This window comes from Sminthopsis crassicaudata, chromosome 3 (assembly GCF_048593235.1).
Source record: "Sminthopsis crassicaudata isolate SCR6 chromosome 3, ASM4859323v1, whole genome shotgun sequence".
Taxonomy (NCBI): domain Eukaryota; kingdom Metazoa; phylum Chordata; class Mammalia; order Dasyuromorphia; family Dasyuridae; genus Sminthopsis; species Sminthopsis crassicaudata.
In genome coordinates this window covers 430023006-430042005 of record NC_133619.1, presented here as the reverse complement: position 1 = coordinate 430042005, position 19000 = coordinate 430023006, and positions in this window count along the sequence as shown.

Here is a 19000-nt window from a genome sequence, read left to right as displayed (position 1 = left end):
TGTTTTCCCTTATATTAATCTTTCCCTTTCTTTTTCTCTTTTCCCTCCCATTTCCCTATAAGGTGAGACAAATTTCTCAGTGAAACCAAATATGTCTGATATTCTCTCTTTGAGCCAAATCTGATGAGAATAAGATTCACACAATACTCATCCCCCTCCCTTCTTTACCTCAATTATAATAGGTCTTCTTTGCCTCTTCATGAGATATAATTTCCCTTATTTTACCTTCTTTTTCCTTTTCTCAGTATGATCTCCTTTACACTTCTAGTTTCTTTTTTGTATTATCATAATAAAATCAAATTATACTCACACTCTCTAAGTATACCCATAACAGAAATATAGTTTTCAAGAGTTCTTTCCTTTTTTCCCTTTTTATTCTTCTCTTGAGTTCTGTATTTGGAGATCAAATTTTTATTTGTTCAACTCTAGTCTTTTCATTAGAAATAGGTGAAATTCAACTATATCATTGAATGTCCATCTTCTTCACTGAAAGATAATGCTCATTTTAGCTGGATAGCTTATTTGTGGCTGTAATTCAAGTTCATTTGCCTTTCAGAATATCAGATTCCAGGCCCTTTGAACCTTCAAAGTGGAAGCTGCTAGTTCCTGGGTAATCCTAATTGTGACTCATCAGTATTTAAATTATTTTTTTTCTGTTTGCTTGCAATATCTTTTCCTTGGTGCAACAGTTCTGAAATTTAGCCATGATATTCCTTGGGTATTTAATTTTGGGGTCTCTTTCAGGAGGTGATCTTTGAATTCTTTCAATGGCTATTTTACTTTTGATTCTAAGATATCAGGACAGTTTTCCTTTATGATTTCCTATAATGTAATGTCTAGGTTATTTTTTTCATCATGGCTTTCAGGAAGTCCAATAATCCTTAGATTGTCTCTCCTATTTTCCAGGTCAGTTGTTTTTCCTAGGAGGCATTTCATATTTTCTTCTATTTTTTTTTTTACTTATTCTTAAAGTCTTATTGAATTATTCACTTGCATTTGCTCAATTCTAATTTTTAGTGTATTATTTTTTCAGCTCCTTTTAAATTTATTATTTTAGCTCCTTTTATAATTGGCCAATTGGATTGTTTTGCTCATTGCATTTTTTTCTCTTCACAAATTTTGTTTTTCAGTGAATTGGTGTTTTTTTCATATCTACTTTGTAGGGCATTATATGCTTTTTCCATTCCTTCTTGCAATGACCTCATTTCCTTTCCTCATTTTTCTTCTTACTCTCTTTTAAGATCCTTCCTAGAAAGCCTTGTGAAATGGGGAGCAACTCATAACTTTCTTTGGGGCTTCATCTGGAGTTGCTTTGCCTTTAAGAACCTTAAGATTTGAGGCCTGTTCTACTCTCTCTCCATAAAAGCTATCTATGGTGAGAATTCTTTTTGGTCTTTTACTCTTTTTTTGAGGTTTGAAGTCTGCTAATGCAAAGGAGTGATAGCTACTTTAATTTACCCTGGGACAGCTTTGCTGCTTGACTTCTAGTACTGGGTAATCACGGCTAGGTACCCCATTCTTCTAGGGCTCAGTTTTGGAGTGACAAAACCCACAAATATTTGAAGTGTAAAGATTTTCAGCAGAAGATATTTTGGAAAAACTTCAGAAAAGGTCTCTTTCAATAGGGCATAGAAGGAAGTGGCTGAGAGCAGGCACAATGCAGAGACCCAAAGGGATATGGGCCCCATGCACTGGGGAATATAACCAGAGGAATCTGTGACATTATTGGATACTCTGTCCTGGTTGCAAGTCAGTAGACCAGCAGATTAACTGTAAAACTGTAAAAAAGACAAATAGTGAACCCCTGAAACCCAGAATAATGTGGGACCTGGCCACATCTATCCAGCACTGGAAGTTAGTCAGTACCAACCCCACACAGCCACTGTCACCTGTAGAGGAAGCTTGGACAACCTCCCCTTTGCCCTAAAAGCAGACCTAAAATTTAAAAAAAAAAATTGCAAAAAAAGCAAAAAGAAACTCTAACCATGGATAGTTTTTATGAAGAAAGAGAAGAACAGATTTCAAACCCTGAAGATACTAAAAGTAAATCATCATCAGATGAAGCTCCAAAGAGTGATATGTGTTAGTCCCCATCTTTTAGGGTTCTCTTGGAAAAAATTTAAAAGGATCTTAAAAGAGAGAAGAAAAATGGAGAAAGAAAATGAGAACTTTGCAAGAGGATTTGGAAAAAGAAATAGAGAAATTATCTGAAGAAGATTCCTTTAAAAAATTAGATTTAGTAAAATGGAAAAAGCAAATAACTAGTTACAAAATAGTTTTAACAAAATGAACAAAGACAACAACTCTTGAAAATCAGAATTTGTGAAATGGGAAAAAAATCCATTGAAAAAATAGCTTATTTAAAATTTCAATTGGCCAAATACAAAAGGAGCTAAAAATAAAGAAAATAATTCACTAAAAATTAGAACCGAACAAATGGAAATTAATGATTCAATGACATATCAAGAATCAGTCAAACAAAACCAAAAAAAAAAAAATTAAAAATATTAGAAAAATGTAAACTACCTCATTGGAAAAACAACTGACCTGGGAAAATAGATCTAGGAGAGACAATCTAATAATTATTGGACTTCCTGAAAACCATGATGAAAAAAATAGCCTACATCATCATCTTTCAGGAAATCTGGAAGGAAAACTGCACTGGTGTCCTAGTACCAGAAGGTAAAATAGCAATGAAAGAATTCATAAATCACTTCCTGAAAAAAGACTCCAAAAAGAAAACTCCAAGGAATACCACTGGTAAATTTCAGCATTATCAGATCAAGGAAAAAATATTGCAAGCAGTAAAAAAAAAAAAAAAAAAAAAAACTATTCAAATATCGAGGAGTCACAATGAGGATTACCCAGGACTAAGCAGCTTCCATGTTAAAGGATTGAAGGGCCTAAAATCTGATATTCCAAAAAGCAAAGGAATTTGGATTGCAGCCAAGAATCAATTATCCAGCAAAGCTGAGCATTATCTTTCAGGGAAAAAGATGGACAATGAATGATACAGGTGAATTTCATTTATTTCTGATGAAAAGATTAGAGCTAAACAAAAAATTTGATCTTCAAATACAGAACTCAAGAGAAGCATAAAAAGGTAAAAAGGAAAGAACTCTTAAGAATCACATCTCTGTGGAGAACTAGAGATCATTATTGATCACAAAATAGAAGATTTTGATTACATCAAACTAAAAAGTTTCTGTACAAACAATACTAATGCAAACAAGATTAGAAGGGAAGTAACAAATTGGGAAAATATTTTTAAAAGCAAAGGTTCTGACAAAGGTCTCATTTCCAAAATATATAGCGAACTGACCCTAATTTATAAGAAACCAAACCATTCTCCAATTGATAAATGGTCAAAGGATATGAACAGACAATTCTCAGATGAAGAAATTGAAACTATATCCACTCATATGAAAGAGTGTTCCAAATCACTACTGATCAGAGAAATGCAAATTAAGACAACTCTGAGATACCACTACACACCTGTCAGATTGGCTAAGATGACAGGAACAAATAATGATGAATGTTGGAGGGGATGTGGGAAAACTGGTACACTAATACATTGCTGGTGGAGTTGTGAAAGAATCCAGCCATTCTGGAGAGCAATTTGGAACTATGCCCAAAAAGTTATCAAACTGTGCATACCCTTTGACCCAGCAGTACTACTACTGGGCTTATATCCCAAAGAAATACTAAAAAGCGGAAAGAGACCTGTATGTGCCAAAATGTTTGTGGCAACTCTTTTTGTTGTAGCTAGAAACTGGAAGATGAATGGATGTCCATCAATTGGAGAATGGTTGGGTAAATTATGGTATATGAACGTTATGGAATATTATTGCTCTGTAAGAAATGACCAGCAGGAGGAATACAGAGAGACTTGGAGAGACTTACATCAACTGATGCTAAGTGAAACGAGCAGAACCAGAAGATCACTATACACTTCAACAACAATACTGTATGAGGATGTATTCTGATGGAAGTGGAAATCTTCAACATAAAGAAGAGCCAACTCACTTCCAGTTGATCAATGATGGACAGAGGTAGCTACACCCAGAGAAGAAACACTGGGAAGTGAATGTAAATTGTTAGCACTAATATCTGTCTGTCCAGGTTACATGTACCTTCGGAATCTAATGCTTATTGTGCAACAAGAAAATGGTATTTACACACATGTATTGTATCTAGGTTATATTGTAACACATGTAAAATGTATGGGATTGCCTGTCATCGGGGCGAGGGAGTAGAGGGGGGGGGGGATAATTTGGAAAAATGAATACAAGGGATAATATTATTTAAAAAATATAATAAAAAAAAGAATTACATCTCTGTTATGGATATACTTAGTGCAAATATAATTTGATTTTACTGTGATAATGTGAGAAAAAAACTAGAGGTGGAGAGGGGATTATACTGAAAAAAGAGGAAAATGAGGGAAAATACATCTCATGAAGAGGCAAAGAAGACCTATTATAATTGAAGAAAAGAAGGGAGGGAAATGAACATTGTGTAAATCTTATTTTCATCCAATTTGGCTCAAAGAGAAAATATCAGATTGTAAAGGGATGAAACTATGAAAAGGTGTACTTGAATCAGACAACCTAGCACTTAAGACTAATTACCTATTCTATAGGAGACAATGATTATTAGCCTATGTTTGGGAAAATGGCTCTTCTCACTCTTTGGTGCTTACTCAGTGTTTGCTCTTAAGATAATAGTAGGCGAATAGTAGGTGAAACAAGCCAGAGTCACTTTGTGGCAGCATGAGGAGGAAAGAAGTTGGTGGCAAGCCTTGTGCCAGTTTGTCTGTCTCCTTCACTTCTCTTCCTAAAGACCAAGAATTTTAATTTATCCTGACTCTGGCTGATCCTGAGGCCTCCAGGGAGCTAACTTGGACTTAACATCAGCCATATTTAGCTTCATGAAGAAATTTGTTTCATCCTATAGTGAAGTAGAAAGGGAAAAGGAAAAAGAAAGGAGAAGACTAATCGAAGGGAAAACAAAAGTAATAGGGGAAAAGTATAAGAAAGGGGGAGGGGCTGTAAAGGGGGAGGCCTGTTTGATGGAAGTAATGATCAGAAGCAAAATACTGGGGAAGAGGGAAAGGGGGGAGAGAAAAGTATAACTTGGGGTAAATAAGATGGCAGGAAATAAAAAATTAGTCATTTTAACTGTTAATATGAATGAGATAAACTCTCCAATAAAATGGAAGCAGATAGCAGACAGATTAAAAGCCAGAATCCTATAATGTGTTGCTTACAAGTATTTGAAGCAGAGTGATACAGAGTAAAGGTAAAAGGATAGAGCAAAATCTATTATGTTTCAGGTGAGTAAAAAAGTCAGAGGTAGCAATCCCGATCTCAGATCAAGCAAAAGTAAAAACAGATCTAATTAAAAGAGATAAGGAAGGAAACTATATCTTGCTAAAGGGTACCATAAATAATGAAATACTATCAACACTAAACATATCTACACCAAGTGGTATAGCATACAGATTCCTAGAGGAGAAGTTAGAGAGCTGCAAGAAGAAATAGACAGCAAAACTATAGCAGAATCTCAACCTTGCTTTCTCAGAACTAGGTAAATCAAACCACAAAATAAATAAGAAAGACGTTAAGGAGATAAATAGAATTTTAGAAAAGTTAGATATGATAAATCTTTGGAGAAAAATGGAGACAGGAAGGAGTATTTTTTTTCTCAGTGGTTCATGGAACCTATACAAAAATTGAACATGTATTAGGGCATAACAAACCTCAAAATCAAATGCAGAAAGGCAGAAATAGTAAATGCATCTTTTTCAGATCATGATGCAATAAGAATGGCATGTAATAAAAATCCAGGAGAAAACAGAAAAAAAAAAATTCATCTGGAAGACTAAAAAGTCAAGAATTTCAAGGGAATTAATGATAAAAATGCAAATGAAAGTGACCTAATTGTGCCAGATCTAAAACTATATTATAAAGTAATGATCATCAAAACTATTTGGTACTGGCTAAGAAATAGAGTAGTTGACCAGTGGAATAGGTTAGGTTCACAGGACAAAATAGTCAATAACTATAGTAATCTAGTGTTTGACAAACTCAATGATCCCAGCTTTTGGAAACATATACTGCTGGGAAATTTTCAAATTAGTATGGCAGAAAAACTAGACACTGACCCACACCTAACACTTTTTACCAAGAAAAAATCAAAATATGTTCATGATTTAGATACAGAGTGATATTATAAGCAAATTAGAAGAATGAAGGATAGTTTATCTTTCAGATCTGTAGAGAAGAAAGGAATTTGTGACCAAAGAAGAACTAGAGCTCATTATTGATTTTAGATAATTGTGATTATATCAAGTTAAAAAGTTTTTGTACAAACAAAACCAATTAGAAGGGAAGTAATAAACAGGGAAGAAATTTTTACATTCAAGGGTTTTGATAAAGGCCTCATTTCTGAACTATATAGAGAATTGACTCAAATTTATGAAAGTTCATGTCATTTTCCAATTGATAAATGGTCAAAGGATATGAATAGGCAATTTTCAGATGAAAAAAATAAAACCATTTCTAGTCATATGAAAAAATGCTCTAAATTATTATTGATCAGAGAAATAAAAATTAAGATAACTCTGAGGTACCACTACATACTTCTCAAATTGGCTAAGATGACAGGAAAAGATAATGATGAATGTTGGAGGGGATGTGGGAAAACTGGGTCACTAATACATTGTTTATGGAATTGTGAACTGACTCAACCATTCTGGAAAGCAATTTGTAACTATGTCTAAAGGGCTAACAAACCATGCATACCCTTTGATCCAGCAGTGTTTCTACTGGGTTTGTATCCTAAAGAGATTATAAAAGAGGGAAAGGGACTGACATGTGCAAATTGTTGTAGCAGCCCTTTTTGTAATGGCAAGAAACTGGAAACTGAGTAGATGCCCATCAATTAGAGAATGGCTGAATAAGTTATGGTATATGGATGTTATAGAATACTATTGTTCTATAATAAATGATGAGCAGGATGATTTCAGAGAGGCCTGGAGAGACTTACATGAAGTGATGCTGAGTGAAATGAGCAAAACTGAGAGATCATTATACACAGCAACAGCAAGATTATATAAAAATCAATTATAATGGACATGGCTTTCATTAATAACAAGGGATTCAGAAGAGTTCCAATGGTCTTGTGATGAGCAAAACCATCTGCACTCAGAGAGAGGACAGTAGGAACTGAATGTGGACCACAACATAGTATTTTCACTCTTTTTGTTTGCATTTTGTTTTCTTTCTCATTTTGTTTCCTTTTTTATCTGATTTTTCTTGTGTAGAATGATATTTGTGGAAATATGTAGAGAGGAATTGCACATATTTAATATATATTGGATCACTTTCTAAATTCTTTGGTCTCTTCAATGTGGCAAATGCTTTGTAAATTAAAGCTCAAGACATGGTGATGGTTTATCTTGATGTCTTTTCTTTTATCTGTTTTTCATTTTGTTATATTAGGAGCTCATTTAAGTATACCAAGTTAAAGCTGTTATAGTTGAACATCTATTTTTCTCATTTTCATTCTTTTTTTAAAATTTGTGTTGATTTTACTTTTCATTCAAGTTTGTCATCAGTTACAGATTCAGAAATGAACAATGGAAATGTGAATTGTAAATATCCTAGGCTAGAAGATATCTCCAACAAAAGGTTACTCACAGGAAGTGACATCATATAAAACAATATATAATCAGAAAGTATGATGTTAGTTTTGTAGAAAGAGCAAGAATATGGGTATTCCACTAAATCAAGTAACTTTTTACCTTGTCCTTCAAAATTATTTTACTATAGTCACATCCATACTAGATAAATTTGGCAAACTGAGTTTTGTACTTGCATATATAAAAATACAAAAATACCTGGAGAAAAGTCGCTAGCATATTAGTTGGACCCTCTGTTGGGGATCTATGGAAGCATACAGATAAAAATCATACAGAATGAGGAGATTTTGAAGATTTTCCATCTGCATTAATAGAGTGAATATTTCATCAATTAGATCATGAAATTTTGAAGTTTTCAAAATGATCTACATATTTACCAAGAGTATTTTTGAAAGAAAATATTATGAAATAGATCAATTTCTGTAGCAAACAATTACCTCAAATTATACATTTTTGTGACTAGTGTGAAGAAAAGGAGAATACCATATCCCCAATTATTTTATTCAGGAGAGCAAAATAAAGGCTTTCTTCCAAGGTATAATCCATTGAAATGCTAAAATCACCCAAAGTTCTTTGATAGGTACAACCAAAGAAGATTTTTTTTCTACAGTTGTCTAATTATCAATACAATATAAAGTATAAAACAGAAAGAATATGATCATCCAAAGGTGTTCATTACTATAATGAAAAGTATTCTGAGTGGAATCCAAATGGAACAAGGATTTTCCATAGGTGATAAATTATTCTCTACTTTGTATTTTGGGGATGACATCAAAAAGATTGCATTAAACTAAAGAACACTGCAAAGGTTTCTCAACAAGATCCACAGCTACTAAAAAGAGATAAATTTAACAATCTATACAGAACAAATTGAATAGAAGACTGTCTATTATCAAGTCTGAAAAGCCCGGTCAGATGGGTAATCCACTAAGCTAGTCTATCAGCAGATATAATTTGGAAAGTGACTTTAGATGAAATGTGAGTTTTGTTCAGAATTGAATCAGAAGAAAATGGAAGGCTTTAGGGCATTTGGGAAATGAAACAATACATTTAATAATCCCAAACTTCTCCCTAATACAAATGTGATTTTCATCTTCATCACAAGTTTCAATTTCTCCATTTTTCCCTGATCTCTCAGGCCAAATAAAAGTCCTTAATCTGGTTTCATTTTCCTACTTTCACAATCTTGATTCTCTGGTAAATCAGTTCACATTGTTTCCATCCTAACTTTTGTCCCCTTATCTTCCTTCCATTCATACCCAACAAATTCTCATCACTGAGTCACTCTACCATTCATCTCCCAGGTTACAAAATTCCACTGGAAAAGTCACAAATTCAAATAGGTTTACTATAATTTCAGATTGTCCAATATCAATAGAGCTTACTCAACTGAAACAGATTTACTAGAATGGCAATATTTTAATTTTTTCCAATTGATTCTATCACACTCTTTGCAGGTTTAATCCAAACATTTTTTTCTCTCCTGAAGCCTTTAAACCTACATTAACCAAGTCTCTTTCACCTATTTTACTGAGAAAATAGAGGTTGTCCAATTTAATCTCTCATCTCCTCTAATCTATGATTTAGAATCCTTCTATGTTTTCACACACACATTCCTGTTTTGCTCCTGTTTCAGAAAAAAGGGATATACTTTCTCTGACTCAAGCCAGCTCTTATTCATCTACCTTCAAGTTAATTTCCTTCCATCTATTGCAGGAACTTGTTCCATCAATAAATGACTCTCCCTCACTAATCTCAATTTCTCTCCATCTGCCCTTTCTCTTTTTTCCTATAAACAACTCTAAATGTATCTATGTATCTCTCTCTCTCTCTCTCTCTCTCTCTCTCTCTCTCTCTCTCTCTCTCTCTCTCTCTCTCTCTCTCTCTCTCTCTCTCCCTCTCTCTCCCTCTCTATCTATCTATCTATCTATCTTTCTCTCTCTCTCTGTCTCTCTTTCTCTGTCTCTCTTACTCTCTCTTTCTTTCTCTCTCTCTCTCTCTCTCTCTCTCTCTCTCTCTCTCTCTCTCTCTCATACTTTTATTGAAGCATGACTTTGTCATCATTTTAAGCTATCATCCTGCATATCCTATTCACTAAGAAACTCCTACTCATCTACACTTGATACCTCCACTCTTCATTTCTAAGCCCTTTTCAATCTAGTTTCCAATAGCGTTGAACCTACTCATCAAAAGTTAACAGTTATCTGTTATCTGATAAATCCAATGGCATTTCTGGTCCTTATGTTCCTTGATCTCACTACTGCTTTTGACACTACTATACATCATATTCCCTTCTATCCATTCTCATAACTGTCACCTTCATTCAGACCCTTATCACATTTCACCTCATCTATTGTAAGATTCCTGACTGATCTCCTCACTTCTAGTTTATACTCTCTGATCTATCCAACCATGAGGCAATAAAAAAGCACATCAAATCATGCCACTCCCCTTTTCAAAAGCCTTCAGTGACTTCCTGTACCTATGACATAACAAGACAAGCTCTTATGTCTGGCATTTTAATCCATGAATTACATTCTTTGATCATATAGTCTATGTTCCAACAAGGCTAGAAAAAGGTTCAGTTTCTGAAATTTCATAAATTAGCTCTATATCTTCTCCAAAGCTATCCCAGTTTTCTTATTTTCTCCTTCCCCAATGGAAAGTAAACTCCTTGAGGGAAAGATCTGTTTTGTCTCTTTGTATCCCAATCTCCAATTTGCTACTTGGCAATATTCACCCAATTGCTCTTCCTTCTGCCCTCTGGGACCAAGAAGAAAAGTTCTAATCCCTTCTCATGATTGTTTTAAATACTTGAAGATGATTATCATATTTTCTCTGAGATTCCTTTTCTATGGGCAAAATATATCCAATTATTTTAACTGCTCTACACATGACATGAATTTGACATTGGTCACTGTTAGGATTACCAGGTGAGAACTCAGGTTGTCTGGACAGTGACAAGGTGAGAATTCAGGTTAACTTGACAGTTCTCTGGCTCAGACCTTTGGTTCGGGCCTTTAAAGGGAGTTTACACCTTAGGAATTCTAGGAGGAGCAAGCTCATTGGTTGAAGTAATGTTTCCCAGAAGCCCTTGCGTTATCCCACACCCATTCTCTGGGAGGATAAAAGAAGGGCAGCCTCGGGTCTGAGAGAATCGACTCTGGGATAAAGTCTTGACACCAGGCAGGCTGAAAGGAGACCAGTCTGATTTGAGAAAGGACAAGAGTTGGAGGAGATTCAGAGCTCCCAAGAAACCTGGGCACAGAGAAAAGATTTTACAGATCTCCTCCCAGAGAAGGATTATAATTGAGCAGACGACCAGACCCTCACAATTCAAGAACTTTACAGGTCACCATCCTGGTTATCCAACTCTGGACATTTTTAATCTTATAAATGTACTTCCTAAGATGTGGTACAATGACATTATCAAACCCTTTTTTCCTGGAAGCTATGTATGTCATGCACCAAAAATTATATTAGGTTTACAAATCAAAACAAAACAAAAACAATCATAGCATTTATTCCTATTAAGTTTGAAGTCCACTGAAATCCCCAGATCTTTTTCAGACAAACTCCAGTTTAACCACAAATCATCCACCATCTTGTGAAAATGGATTTTGTATTTGTAAGTTCTAGCTTTCAAACCCAAATATTATTTTATATTTATTACTAATAAATTTCATATACTTTAATTGAACCCAAAAATTTAGCCTAATGAGATCTTTTTGGATCCTGTCATTCAAGTTGAAATATCTAAGTAAAATAAAATCCACTCACCTCCCACCCCTGACCTAATTTTATAGATTAAAAAAACTGAAGTTCAAAGATATTATTAAGTGATTTTCCCCAAATCATCCCCAGAGATAAAGGATGGAAACCCATATTATTTCCTCCAGAGTTGGCACTTGATTTTTTACACTACTCTGTGTCATCACCTGTATAAAATTCATCTGTATGACATTATTCTAGAATTTATAAAACCAAGTTACATAAAAATCATTCCCTTTTAGACCTAAAAACAAGTAGATTTAAACTTGTCAATACAACAAGAATGGACTCCAGAAGTCTGAGTTTGGTGTCTATACTTTCACCATACCAGAGGGAGCAGCTGCCTGGTATTTCCCATTTCAAACACCTAAATAGTGGGAAAGGGATGTGGTGTAATGGGAAAAGTCCTGTATTAGGATGATTCCCTTTTCATTTCTTATGGGCTATATGACTTCAGTCACTTCATCAGAAAAAAATTATATATCACCTGACCAAAGGCAGTGTTTTAGGGGCTGAATCAGATGAAATCTTGCCATCCTTTCCCACCTTATTATTTATAATGGTAATAAGTGTAATAAAAATGAAAAGAGGATTGAACTGAGAGAGTTAGGGGACTGGTTCTATTCCTGGTTCTGCAACAAACTAGCTATGAAATTTGAGGCCATTTTTCTCTAGTGATATTTCCTTGAAAATGCAAATAAAAGTTTCAATTACGTATTTTTACATTTCAACAGCTAATAGTAGTATTAATTTATCTTTTAAATAGTCATCCAGAAATATGTATAAATCCACGCAAATCTGTTAGCAAATTGAAAGAATGTAATTGCTATTTAATTCTTATTCTTTCTATATTTATTATGCCTTATATATTATAATTAAATGAACATCATTTAAATATATATACATATATAAGTGTGAACAAAAGTGAAAAGGATGAAGGAAGGAAGGAAGAAAGGAAGAAAGGAAGGAAGAAAAGAAAGAAAGGAAGGAAGAAAGAAAGAAAGGAAGGAAGGAAGGAAGGAAGGAGGGAGGGAGGGAGGGAGGGAAGGAAGGGAGGGAGGGAGGGAGGGAGGAAGGGAGAAGGGAGGGAAGGAAGGAAGGGAGAATGGAGGGAAGGAAGGAAGGAAGGAAGGGAGGGAAGGAAGGAAGGAAGGAAGGGAGGAAGGAAATTTGAAGTAACAAACCAAGATTTGACTTACATTTTGTCACTTCATTTTGTTATATAGGTTATAAGATAATAAAAAACTCTATGGAAAACTGAAAAAGAAATAAAATGCACCATTTGTTTTTAATGCATTATATTTTCAAAAAAATAAAGAGCTTTGTAATGACCCATGAAAAAAAATCTTTGTGGATTTGCTTTAAGTATAAGAATGTAGATGGCCCTTGGAAACACAAAGCTGGAAGGAATTTTAAAAGATTATCTCATCCACTCTCCTTTTATGAATGAAGAAATTGAGGCCAGAGAAGCACTGTGATTTGCTAAAGGAAAACACATTTAGTAACTGGCAGAACCTGGGCTTCAATACAAAATGAACCCAAATCTTTTCTACTCAAAACATAATTTTTTCTTTTTTTTTCCTTTTCTTTTTTTTTTCCCAACAGGTCTTTGAGACTCTCCATTGAACCTGTAAGTATCTTTGGAAGAGGGCTAAGTTTAAGGGCATGATTGTGATGGCCTCCCCCAAACATGGCATGTGCTTGGACCTGGACATAATTTATGTAAAAAAACACACAAAAAAAAATGCCCCATGTCTTTGCTTTAAAATATTTTATGAGTGAGAACAACATTGTATGTGACTATATGCAAATCTTTCTTCTGCTCTTTTCTTCCATTTTTTTTTCTATTTCTACCTGTTCTTCTTACTGCTTAACACCATGCTGAAACACATAGGAGACTTTTCAATTAATGCTTAACAATACTTGATGTCTATTATCACACCATTTTATTCTCTAACTCACACATATTAGTAAGAAAATTTTTGATGAAGATTTGTGATAAAGGAAGACATGGTGGACTGTACATAGTAAATACTTAATAATTGGTCCTGATTGACAAAGGGAATGTTTCTCCATTAGTTGTGCCCCTTCAAGGAAAAAAAAGTACCCTATTCTAGCTATATGTGTTAAATATTTAACACTATCAAATAGCCTATGAATCAACAACAGATTCACTCAATTCCTACACACCTTCTCATCCTATTACTTGTTATTACATCCTATTACTCCAACCACAAAATTGCCCCTTAATATGTTGTCAATGTCACCTGCTAGAGGCCTTGCACTAGGGCTTTTAATTATTAACAAAATCATAGTTATCCTAGCCCCAACATCAATATATGCCATCTAGATAGCACAGTCAAAAGAATGCTAAGCATGATGTTAAGGGAGACCTGAGTTCAAATCCTATCTTAGACAATTATCTATGTAACTTTTTACCTATGTAAAAGCCAATTTATCTCTGTTTACCTTAGTTTCCTCAACTGTAAATTGGAGATAATAAAATCACCCCCTCAGTGTTATGAGGATCAAAGGAAATGTTATTATAAAGCATTTAATACAGTTCTTGTCACATAGTATACACTAGTTTTTATTATTATGGTATTTGTTGTTACTGTTATGTTTAACAATGACAGATAAAGATGCTCCAGTAAGATGACAAAGTGAGTAGTTCTAAGCCAAATCCCATTTCCTTATTTCTCTCTTTCCCCCCCCCCCCTAAGGCTGGGGTGAAGTGACTTGCCCAGGGTCACACAGCTAGGAATTATTAAGTATCTGAGACCAGATCTGAACTCGGGTCCTCCTGAATTCAAGGCTGGTGCTCTATCCACTGCGCCACCTAGCTGCCCCCCATTTCCTTATTTCAAAATAATTTATTATATTATAATTTAAACAATAAATTATCTGACAAAGTAAAATAACAATGATGAGGGGATAAAATGGAGAAAGGAAAAAAATCCTTCCTAGAAAGATCCCACAGAAAGGAAACCACAGGAAGATGCAAGCAAATTATTTTATTAAGCTTTTTTCCCCCAGTTATTCTTCATAAACTCTGTGGTTTGGGAACAGACTGGACATTGAATTAGGACATAGGTTCATTTTTTTTACCTCTGATTCTTATTACTTATGTGATTTTAGCAAATTATTTAATTTTTTTGTCTTCACTTTGATCATCTATAAAATAGCAGAGTTGGACTAAATGACTCCAGAGGTGCTTTTCAACTCTATATCTATGATCTTGTGGATTAGCTTAACTTAGAAGTTAAGAAAATATGGAAATCAAAGCATAAGTGGCATGTCCTTTTGTTCCCTTCAAATGTCCTCTCTTCTCCCTCTCTCACACATATAGGTTTCTTAACTAAAGGTTCTATGAATTATACACATGTATGTAAAATACATATCATATTTATACAACTGTCTTATAACAATAATTAGTTTCCTTTGTAATTCTATGCGTTTTACTACATACATTTTAAAGCATTATTCTTCACCACAAATTTCTTCAGTCAAAGGAGACTGTGATACACAAAAAAACCCTTAAGAATACTATACACTGTAGGATTAGTTATTTACTATTTTGTTTAATCTAATGGGGTTTCTATGCATTAATCTTATTCTTTCCAATATGTTGCAAATGCATTGAAATAAGATGGAATGATAAAATCATGTAGAGTTGGAAGGAATCTTAAAAGTCATCTCTTCAATCCCTTCATTTAGCAGATGAGGAAACTGAAGCAAAGAGAAGCAAAGTGATTTGTTCAGGGTGACAAAAGTCTTAAGAGGCTTAGGCAAGATTTGAATTCATGTCATCTGACTCAAATCATCCTTCTTTCCACTTTACCATTCTGCCACTCTCAAAGTTCAAAACATTTTGCAAAACTCAGGTACCTATGTTACATTATCTAGGATTGCTCATATTTTACTAGGAACCATGTTTTCTGCTTCTACTTGTCCTTCATAGTGCCAAGCCATGCTGAACACATAGGAGATCTTTAATTAATGCTTAACAATGCTTGATGTCCACCATTACAAAGCCTATCCCTTATAGATCTAGTAATTATGGCCTCTGCATTAATCCATGTGGAGAGAGGTTTATATCAGATCCAGTGAGGCAGAAAAGAAAATCTTGGCATAGAGTCATAACTCATAAATAAAATTCACTCTTTTTAAATGCATAAACTATAGTGATATGATACAAAAACATCAATTCAGGTGCAATGTTTTGGGGTTTTTTTGTGGTAAACAAGACAATTTGTGTCACATAGGTTCCTTCACCCCACAAAAGTTGTAATTTTTAATTTTTAGCTAAGTACTACACAAACACTACTTAATTTCACCTTATGGATTCTTGAATAATTCTTTCACATTTGTATTGCAAATTGATTGATTTTGATTGCTTTATATAATAGAAACACTGACGAAGAAAATTATCTGCCTCTATTAACTTCATTGGGCTAAATCTTGCCACTTTCCCATGTATAGCACATCAATTGGAGTCCATTAAACAATGATTCAAGAAACACCATTTAATATAATGGTGGTTTTGATGCAAATTATATTATAAACAATATTCCATTTACATAATTTACAGATCATGGCATAATTATTCTAAAGATAAAGAATTTGAATTAAATGGCTTCAAATTATGAACAGATTTGCATATATTGGTTACATAGTACCCTATTTCCATTTAATAAGCGAGTTAAAACCAGTATTAGTCATTGAATTGTATACATGATTAATTTAAGAAGCATTTTGACATTTTCCAGAAATATTTACTCAATGAAAAAACATAATGGGTTAAAAGATAGTCTAATAGTAATAATTCTGTATTTATGATTTTCTGAAAGTTGATGTACATTAGGTTCCCTCCTGAAGTCTTCCATACTATCTTTTATCTCTTGTAAAGCACTTAATCCATTTTATCTTTTATGATAGATGATGTATATTATTCTTTCCTCTTTCAGACTCTAAGCTAGTATTTACAGGGACAAGGACTGTGTCATATTCATCATTGTATCCTCCTAAGTGACTAACATAGTATCTGTACATAATAAGTATTCAATAAATATTTGTTGAATAAATAAATAAATGAATGAATGATCATATTAGGTTCTGCTCCTAGTCATACAAGAGAATAGAATTTGTTCTACTGATATGCTCAATATCATGGAGAACAGCAGCAAAAACCATTACAATGAAAATCTACAGTAAGAATTATTTTTACACAAGCCACTTAGACCTAAACTAAGTATGACAGATTAGACTATGTAAAAAGGGATACTGCATTTTGTTCAGTAGTTATATTTCTGAAAGGATATAAGTAAATGAAAGTTTTGTAAACTAGAGCCTTTATATTTACTTTGAAAACCTATAATTTAAAGAGATTTTATAATGAAATATAAATAATCATTCCTAATAAAATATATATATAGAGAGAGAGTGATAAATGCAGATTTTACAATAGTATATTTTCTCATAGCAGGCACATACTTATTTAAATTTATGTTTACATGCATAAATAATATAATACAGTTAACAGAAAGCTAACTTTAGAATCAAAGAGTGCTGGGTTCAAATGTTAGCACTCATACTAGCTATACTCCCTCTGATTCTCAGATACTTCAAATAACTCTCTAAGACTAAGTTATCAATAGGCTAGTTATTGTCTCAATGTAGGAAATCCCCATTATAAAAAATAAAATAAAATTGCACAATCTTAAGATATTTTAAATGTTTACATCTCTCTATTTTTGAGATACAGGGAGGCACTGGAAAGAACACTGAGACTGGAGTCAGAAAGAGTGTACTCAAGTTTGAGTAAGCCTCTTTGAGACTACATTTCCCCCTGTGTTAAACAAGAGAGTTGAACTAAGTTTATTCTGATGTCCCCTATAGATCTAGAAGCTTTTAGGGTATATAATATTTTCAGAAATGAAGAACAGTACCATATATTTACTGGTTAACGTTATTGGGTTGATAGCAACATACTGGATTTTAAAATAATTTCTATTTTGGATTGATTATATCCATATTTACATAGAAGTCTTTTTTAATAATTTCATTTAAATTGCAAATACTACCTTAATTTTATAATTATATTTTGAAACATTATATAATAGGATTTTTTTCTTAAAGCTGTATTTATAGTGTTAAAATCCTTTCAACTCTGTTCTACTCGCTAGAATGGCTGAATATTTCTTTTAGCATCTGATGATCCCCTGCAAACATGCTTTCCCTACATATTGTATGGAAAGAAAACCAGTGGATTTTTTTTTAGCAACATCAGACAAATAATGAGAAAACTAGAAATCTGCCTAGTGGATTAAATTTAAAATGGCAAGGCTAGTGGAAACAAGAAGTAAAAGGTTATGTAAATGAAGGAGGTTATGACCCAGAAGGTATAACACAGTTGGATCATTCTCATTACTAGAACATTAACATAGATGAGTACAATCTGCAGGTCGACGTAATCTAAATTGCACAATGGCACCCAAGGGAAACAGAAACGACCTTGATAGTTTTCCTTAAATGTGAAGCTAAACAATGTTGGTTTGAAGGGGATTGCTGAGTTATTTAGAAATGTTTAAGTTTCATCATCTTTAAGAACAGAAGATTCAAACTGAAGAAGGATTTTTTTTTACTCTATAACATTTCTAAGAAGCAATAAATTTATTATTCACACATACTAACTGAGCTCAATATCAGTCACTGTGAGTCATTCAAATTCATCATGAAAAATGAAATGGCAAATGCATTAAAATTCAAGAAAGCAAATTTGGGGCAATTGACTCTGGTGAGAATATTAATACATTGAGAGGAGGCCTTTAGTGTCATGAATATATAAAAAAAAAAAAAGAACCTTGAAAAACACCAATATGTAAATGTTAGAATTAACATTTTATCTAAAAATAGTTGAACAACAAAGAGTTAGTGTGTGCATTTTCAATTAAAATAAGCAAATGTTTAATATAAACAAAAAAAAAAACCCACTGTCTTGAAGGTATTACTTCAGGTACTGTTCACAAAATTAGAGATTTATTAATTGGAGGGGAGAGACAAGGGGAATACTGAATTTTCCTTTGTTGCTCATCATTCCACATTATAAAAAGGATCAGAAATCTTACAAGGTTTTACCCAGTTAAACCACAGCACAAATTCATAAAGGTTCTCTGGGGTGAAACAAAGTCTGACCTAGGCATGGGAAGCCAACAACAATGTGATCGAGTAAGCTATAAACTTGAAGAAAGCAAAGATTCATTCTTATCAAGTTAGATGAAAACTGTCATAGTAAAGCCCAAACTCAGTTATCTTCCATAGAAGTATGAGGTCCGAATTCCCATGAAAAAGATACTTTTTTTGTCTGCAATATTTTCAGTACATTCCTCAAAATAATGTGTCTAAGAGAAATGATGTACCTAAAGAGGAACACATTTTCATAAAGCTACAGTTGGATATTAATAACTAACATTCAAATAGTGGTTTTGAATTTGCAAATTCATTTACACAAACTTCCTCACAACA